General features: G+C 36.6%; 1 long non-coding RNA gene across 1 annotated transcript; it reads right to left on the reverse strand.

Moving 5' to 3' along the window:
* On the reverse strand, nucleotides 1-8,430 carry LOC136849313 (uncharacterized). The gene is made up of 5 exons (XR_010856288.1): nucleotides 8,374-8,430; nucleotides 5,272-5,417; nucleotides 4,976-5,123; nucleotides 2,497-2,610; nucleotides 1-1,475 (listed from the first exon to the last, which is right to left on the reverse strand). It is a non-coding gene; the product is annotated as an uncharacterized lncRNA (long non-coding RNA).
* Between the last annotated feature and the right edge of the window lie 270 nt (nucleotides 8,431-8,700).

Consider the following 8,700-nt stretch of genomic DNA (forward strand, 5'->3'; position numbering starts at 1 on the left):
CGGATTGTAGAGTGAGATGTCGACATTCCTGACGGCAACTGCATATGATTCCAGTAGCTTGAACATCATCGGGAGCATGGTGACCAGAAACGGATTGTAGAGTGAGATGTCGACTTTCCTGAAGGCAACTGCATATGATTCCAGTAGCGTGAACAACATCGGGAGCATGGTGACCAGAAACGGATTGTAGAGTGAGATGTCGACTTTCCTGAAGGCAACTGCATATGATTCCAGTAGCTTGAACATCATCGGGAGCGTGGTGACCAGAAACGGATTGTAGTGAGATGTGGACACATCCCTGACGGCAACTGCATATGATTCCAGAAGCTTGAACAACACCGGGAGCATGGTGATCAGAAACGGATTGTAGTGCGAGATGTCGACATTCCTGACGACAACTGCATATGATTCCAGAAGCTTGAACATCATCGGGTGGATGGTGACCAGAAACGGATTGTAGAGTGAGATGTCGACATTCCTGACAGCAACTGCATATGACTCCAGAAGCTTGATCATCATCGGGAGCGTGGAAGCTTGATCATCATCGGGAGCGTGGTGACCAGAAACGGATTGTAGTGAGATGTGGACATCCATGACGGCAACTGCTCCTTGCTTTCCAAAGACAAAAGCTAGAAGTGTGTGTTTATACATCTGAATTAATATGCAGTACGACGATATATAACTTGAAATGGTATGGAGGTGACGGCTTTACTAGTTTGTAAGGCAAATTACTTCATCATCTTCGGGAACTGTTACACAATTAGTTTAACTGCTTTGAAGCTAGGACTTCACATGATAGTTATACTGCTATTAATTCTGTTTGAGGGAGCAATCTGAAGCGCTGGACGATGTATCACTTCCTCTTAAGGCTGCGTTGCTATTATACACTTGCTGAATAACTCCTTGCAATGGTGTAATGCAGTATTCTTGAAAGTAAAAAAGTTGAAATATCAACATTGTGAAGCTTCAGCACAAGACGTGGGCTGCAGAGTATTTAATACACCGCTGCCTTTAAGGTTTCAGCAGATGTGGTTGAATATTTCCTTCTTAACCCCTTGCTGCACATGTATACCTGTACTATGAACATACTTGGTCCGTAGTGTCAGTGCAAGATATGAGCCGCACAAGGGCACTTGTGTTGACGTCAAGCACATGCAGAAGAAATTATACTGACGGGCGTTGACATTTCCTTCTTAGCCTTGCTGTACTGCAGCTAAACACCTGCTTCATGAGTAGCATGATTTCAATTGTCGACCTTCGTGAAGACGCTCTCCAATTTAGTGTGCTCCAGAGATGATGACTTGCAGCGCTGTATAATTTTCCTTCAGCTGTTTCCACTGTCAGTTCCATAAGTGCTAGTGAAGTTTTTCTTGCCCCTGGTAGTCACTTCTTGGTTTGAATAAACGGTTATACTAAAATGTTTCAGACTGCCATATACACAATTTTTGTACCTTCAGAAATACGAAGCAACATATCTGAAAAGAAAAAAGATGTATTAGGAAATCATGTTACAAAAAACCTCCAAGCATAATAATAGTCCCAGAGATGTGGAAAAGCACAAGACAATTAAATTGATGGTACTAACAACGGTGGTAATGGTCACAAAAGTAGATTAGATTAAAAACCACGCCAAAATAAAATGTGCAATTGCCATTTCAAGTCAAACGGTAAACCAATCACGTAATAAAATAACTGCACAGGGCTAAATCTTTTCAAAGACCTTGGAAAACTTTACACTAGTGTTACTGTTAGTAAGGTAAAAAGAAAATCAAAAAAGAAAATCACAATTTTTTGCAACAAGATACCGTAAAAGCAAAACCAGGTGAGCAAGAAATTTAAGCAATTTCATCCACACAACCCAATGAGAGAAAACAACGTTCAGCTAAGCAAAATATTTGAGTTTAGAGATAATGTAATGTACCGTAATGAAGCATCAGTGCTTGCATTGTTATGCACTAATCTGAGATCTACAACCAACTGAAAGGCAAATACAGAACCAGTAACAAACCAAATTTATACGAACATATTTCTAAACACAAAATTTTGTAGGGATTTTTCATTACCTATATATCCCATTAAATAAAAAAAAAAAACATCGAAAAGTTGTCAGAGAAAACTAGGCCTCGAATATAGAAGGCGAAGTACAGCAGGCTACATGATTGTGAATAGACACAGAATGAAAATGTCCAATCTTCCTTAACTTAATAAAATATCCAAAACTAATAAAACTGATCCTGTTAGCAACAAGTTACGGCTAAAGCAACATTTTCGTTTTACAACTTAAATTTACCGTAGCATAATGATTTTACCATTTTAAAAATACAGTTACTGAAATGTTTTTCAAAACGCCTATTATATATGTAAATAATTGCTAAACTTATGATGGATTGGTTTCTAGAAGCCTTAGTTGTCAAAAATGTTACAACAGAAAACCTCCCTAATCAAAATCTGTCGTATACGAAAAAGTACTGAATTTTAATGTGGCGTATAACTCACCTGACTTTTTGATGCCTTAAAGTCAAATGCTATTGTCAGCCGTTGTATTCCGAGAGTAGATGTAATCTTCCTCCACGGAACAAGCTTTCTGAAGCAGTTGTACTACAAATTAGCCTGAAAAATAATGTAAAATTTTAGGACCATATACTAGTATTTTTTTTTTTTGCATTAAGTTAGTATACCTTATGAGATTACTTTTCTAGTCAGAAATCTGGAAATTTAAAGTAATGTTACCTAACTTGAAATCTGGAAATTTAAAGCAATGTTACCTAACTTGAAATCTGGAAATTTAAAGCAATGTTACCTAACTTGAAATCTGGAAATTTGCTTTACTGTTACCCAACTTGAAATCTGGAAATTTAAAGTAATGTTACCCAACTTGAAATCTGGAAATTTAAAGCAATGTTACCTAACTTGAAATCTGGAAATTTAAAGCAATGATGCCGAACTTGAAATCTGGAAATTTAAAGCAACGATACCTAATTTGAAATCTTGAAATATAAAACAATGATACCTACTTGAAATCTGGAAATTTAAAACAATGACACCTAACTTGAAATCTGGAAATTTAAAGCAATGACACCTAACTTGAAATCTGGAAATTTAAAGCAATGACACCTAACTTGAAACCATTAAACCCTAGTTTCATTCACATCATTCAACTTAGTTTGCAATTGAATTAATATTCCCTTGAATGTGCATGCAAAAAGGTGTTTAAATTATTACAGAAAATATTACTAAAAATCAACGCCTGTTATCCAACTCTATGAGCAGCTACTGTTACTCTTAATACAGTGATGTCTCATAGACTGACCTGATTTTCCCTGTTCTCAGTCTGAAATTAGTAGGTAAACTATGCCTCATAGTTTCAAGAGGTTAAGGTCAACAGTGTGCTTTAAATAACAGTGGAAGATTTGTTACAGGACCTTTGTAGTGTCCTTTTGCTTCCGAACTACATTCCATTATAGTTTTCTGCTTTTAGAGCACATCTTTCAAGCCCGGTTATGAACAACAAGAAAGTGCGTTTAACAAGAAATATGTTTAAGCACTCCTGATTTATTATCATTGGCCATGATAAGCACTCTTTAACAACTATAAGTAATCCAACAGATATTGCCACAAAGATGGAAAAGAGGCTATTTGCATAAGTATAAAATGTACATATGCAAATAGCCTCTTCAGCTTACAGTCGCCAGCGCCAATAACATTGCCTGGACATCTGTTCCACAGTTCAACAACAAAATATGATATGATACTGTCCAGTGTAGCAATGTGGCACCTCCTCAGGATCTGAATCCTGATGGTCAGCAAAAAATATTCTCTGAATAGTTCATGATGTGCAATCATTAAAGACGCTAAATGACAGTTTCCTGTTGAAAAAAAAAAAACAGCTTACTGAAGATTGCCAAACTAGATGCCTCCTGGCAGTGGTTAAATCATAATCCAATGAATTTTTTGTTGTTGATTATTTAATAACGAAGGACATCACTCTTAAAGACAATGAGCTACGAAGTTTACGAACATTCGCTTATCAAGTCAAAGGCAGCACTAAAATCAATCTGGAGGGGAGTAGATTCATATCCATTGCCAAGGTGCCTTGGATATAATTTGTCAAGATCTAAAGAACGGAGATCTAGAAAATCGTCACAAATATCTATTCCAAAGTGTTTCAAATAAAACTTCCACCAACTTTTGACAGCACTAAAAAGACAGGGACTGGCCATACATACAGTCAGGGCAGCAGGACCTAACATTGTAGAACACCACACAGCTGTTTTTTTTTAAACGTGTGAAAACTTTACTGATTACATGTGATTCACAATGTTGACAGTTTTCTGAGTCGTCATTCTTCACAAAGAATACTGTAAATGCCTACATGCATAGGGGTGTTTAGCGGACTGGTTAAAGTACTTAGTACATGAATTGTCTAGATAAAAAGTACTTTTATAAGTGCTTCAAAATAAAACTTTCCACCAACCTAAAAAGGCACCAAAAGACAGGGACTGGCCATAAGAGCCAGTTGGGCTGCAGGACTTACTCCTGCAGAACACCACCACTGGTTACACTCACTGAGAGCAAAATTCCCTCCTGTGCAAAAACACCATGCATACACACAAAAACAGCTTCACATCCAAGTCTGACAGATCATATACACAAACATTTAAACCCAACAACAGCTGAAGAAAAGTGCTCATCCACCTCCCATCAATTATCCAACCTGTTGTCAAACTTCCACGACCATTTCAAGCTCCTACATAGGAGGCTCTGGTTTGGATTACCACAGGTACAAGTTGGATTTGTGCAGGAATTCTTAGAAGTTTATGACTGTACTTTTCAGTAGCAAGGAACGTCTTATGATACATGTAACCACGGAGAAAGGGGTTCAGTTATCAACCTCAAACTGGATGCAATTCTTTTTTGATCTTTAGTAATGCCATCTATGGGTAATTCATTACCTTTCTCAGAGTGCTAAACTCACCTTTCAGTCTGTATGGTATCCTCCAATTAAAAATTTTTCTTGTAATGTATTCTTCAGCACAGGACCTGATTGTCCACAAGATCTAAGTAAACATCTGCACCTTAGTTCCAACAACTTGTAACCACATTCAGTTTATATCCATTGTAACCTGAAAATTTAAGATTTAATGAAAAAATATGAACAAATTTTATAACAAAAAACTTTTAATAAAAATGCAAACCTTAATGATTTGAAATTCATTTATCTTTACAAAGTTTTAGATGAGCCACTTTACAAATAATACTGTGACTGCCTACCTTCATTGTGGTGCTTAGGTATTAATTGTACTATATGAATGATGCTCTAATTCATTAGTGTGGTTCCCACAAGGTCTTAGTCCACTATGAATCTGCACTATAGTTGCAACAACTTTTAACCACATCCAGAAGTTTCCCATTGTAACCTGAAAATTTAAGGCTTCATGAATTTTGGGACTTAAAATTCTTTAAAATTTTGGTAAAAATACATAACTTTAATTAGAGACCTTTGTAAATTTTATTTATTTTTTATACTAAATTACAGTGGCACTAATATTTTCAAACAATCATCTTTAACCAAAGTAACCTTATAACTAACGTAACTTTAAATCTAACAATTATGGGGCACTCATTGGGAAGACAGGTTTTTTGGTGGTGAAAAACGAAATGGGTGATAGCACTACCAATGGCCAATATTTTCAAATCTCAAAAACATCTAGAAAAAAATTACTGTACAAGATTCTTGCATATATCACTAAAAATCACAAGTAACATGGTTAAGAGCATGAAAATGAGCAATAGCAATTAAAGGAATACAAAATTAATCATCCTAACCTAACCCTATTTAACCTAGGATGCAGCTTCTACCTGGCCAAGGTAAGGGTCTATGCCTGTGCTTGGAACCACATCCCCAACCTCTGTCAAAATTGTGTCAGTATTACTTATATGATAGCCTACATCATAGACTAACCCTCCAAAACCTAATCAACAGTTCTGCATCCTACTTGACTGCTGAGCTTGTCTCTACTCGACCTTTTTTCCATCTTAGTGATTCATCTTTGACCTAATATGCCAAGTATTACCTGTCCTGAATGGCTGCCCACATTGCACCCCCTAACCTGTGTGGTAGTGTTACAGGGATACATCCTAGACCTCATGTTATAATTGTTGCAAGCCATAATGAACAAAGACAGTAACTATACTCTTCACTTCCCACCACATAACCATCAGAGAATGATTAGCCTACAAATATATGCAATCAGTAACAGGCAAACAATCCTAATTCGAAGTAGGGTTGTAGTTAGTGTCAGTCCTTCTGAAATGGTACTAAAACTAGGGTTTGGGTAAATTTTTACTCTGCCATAATGCATTCAGGCGTTCATATGATTTCCAAGTTTTAACGTGAGCTTTCAAAGGTCTTGACGTTAATTTTGTGAGCAAGTTAGTAATCCTTGGAACACCCCTCCTCTTATATCCTACAGTTATGGTGGCCTCACAGTGGAAATGCATGGTTGTAGGTGCAGGAAAACAAAATGAGTCAAATTTGAGATGTACCTAACTTAACTTGGAGTGTTCAGTTCTTAACTAGCCCCCCAACACATTAGCAGGTCCTTGCCTAGTGCATGATGTCGCCTTAAAACCTTTCAATGAACTTTATCTTAATCACAATCAGAATTCGCATAAGCATCACTTTTATGTATTTTCCCCATCCCAAATACACCAGTTTCCCAATGTGGTCCCCATAATTGTAGGACATAAGAGGTGTTCAGTATCTTGAAAATTAGGCCTAGCCTACTAACTTGCTGCCAAAATGATTGACAAACATTCAACACTCACTAAAACATAGGTCCACAACAGAATATGATTATGTTTTTAAGTGGAAATTTAACAATGGCCAAACATTCAATAAATCTCACCTTAATCAGACTCAGATCTTACGTAAGTACACTTACCGTGAGGATGTTAGAATAGATCGTTCTCATTTCACTCATATTGAAATTTCCTCCACCCATAAAAACCTAGTTTCACCATTTTGGTCCCCCTGAATTAGATATAGGGGTTCCAATATCTTTAAGGCAATGATTTAGTAGAGAAATTTTAGTCAAGAATGTTGATCGTGAAAAAATTCAAATCAGACAATTAATCCAAGGAACAAGAGTCACAAGTCTGCATCACAGGAACCAAGACTAAGAACTGAAGGTGGTATTTTCAAGGACTGCCTGAATTCTGCTTCCCCACTTAACTGGTTTAGCTTATAACAAAATCAATCAGTTCCCAGCACTGTTCATGTACCCACATTTCTAGATGAAAATAACGGAACAACATTCCAAATATGCTAGCCATCCTACCCTACAATACATTGGACAAACAAAATCCAATCAGGATTCCATTGAAACACTTAAAATGCCTAGTGGATAACTTTCGTCAGTAAATACCTCTGAGTAAATTCATGTTAGATATTATGATTTTCTTATGAACCACATTAAGGAGATTTGACAGCAATACAAAAAACAATACCAAGGATGGTATTCATGTAAGTACTACCATTAGTCTAATTTTGTTTAATTTACTACGGGTTCCAAAACTCATCAATTACTATATTAAAGCCAGCTAATGTCTGAACACAATGATGTTAATGGATGGTGGCCAGTTGTTAATTTCACAAAGCTTCTTAATGTAGTCACTGCTGTTCTTCAAAACAAATCACCACAAGTACAGAACATTAGTGTAACTTGAACAAACTTATCAGGAGGCATTTTCCCGTGATGTAACCGAGTACCGAGACTGAAAAAAGCAGGACGCCATTATCTTAAAAACTAACATTAGAATCATCTTGAAATAATCTCATTATGTTTCCCACACCCAAATTACTCTAGCGGCACTAACCTAACCCAACCTAACCTAACCTAGAGGCATGGCAAAAGAACCGGAGTTGGTGCAATACTAGCATACATCTCAGGAATTTGCTATCAAGAGTCTTGTCAGACTAGGTAAATATTAACCACTATTGCAAGTAGCCATATTGGGCAATACAAGGCTAAGACTGGAGTTTAACCCAAGTTTCATTGGACAAGTCTGTGTACAGACTGAGCCTATGGAATAACCTTGTGATACGGGAATACCTGTATTATGGCGGTTGGCATTAGTCCGAGTGTTGACGCATGGTCTAAGATATGGTAAATAGTAATACTCCTATTAAGCCTGCTTCCAAACAAGAAAAATCCCTATGCCAAGTTGAGTTGCATTCCGGAGTCAAAGTGAACCAAAATTCCAAAACAAGGTTTTATCTGCTTGAGTAACTAACCTCACAGAAGTATTTTGTAGTCTAAACGATAATCATTTATACTAACCAAATCAATACAGACAAAATTAAAAACTTACAGTGATATCACTACAGCATAATAAAGACAATCACGACTACCACCAATCACTTTAAACAAACGAGGAGCTGACATTTTGACAACCAAGTTCTAGACTGATCGAAAGAAAATCAAGGATCCTGGAATACTACATTTGAAAGTCGAACTATTGCCCATGTTCATTGTTCATACATAGGTTTTCTCTTTAAATACATAGTAATTTTATTTTCTACCCATCGACATGTTTCTCTCTCATTCATTTTCATTTGATATCTCGAATGAATAACAATAGTTCTGAAAAATTATCCACTGTTCCCAAAGAATACAGCATGGAAAAATTTGATCACTA

The sequence above is a fragment of the Macrobrachium rosenbergii genome, chromosome 20, assembly GCF_040412425.1.
Source record: "Macrobrachium rosenbergii isolate ZJJX-2024 chromosome 20, ASM4041242v1, whole genome shotgun sequence".
NCBI lineage: Eukaryota > Metazoa > Arthropoda > Malacostraca > Decapoda > Palaemonidae > Macrobrachium > Macrobrachium rosenbergii.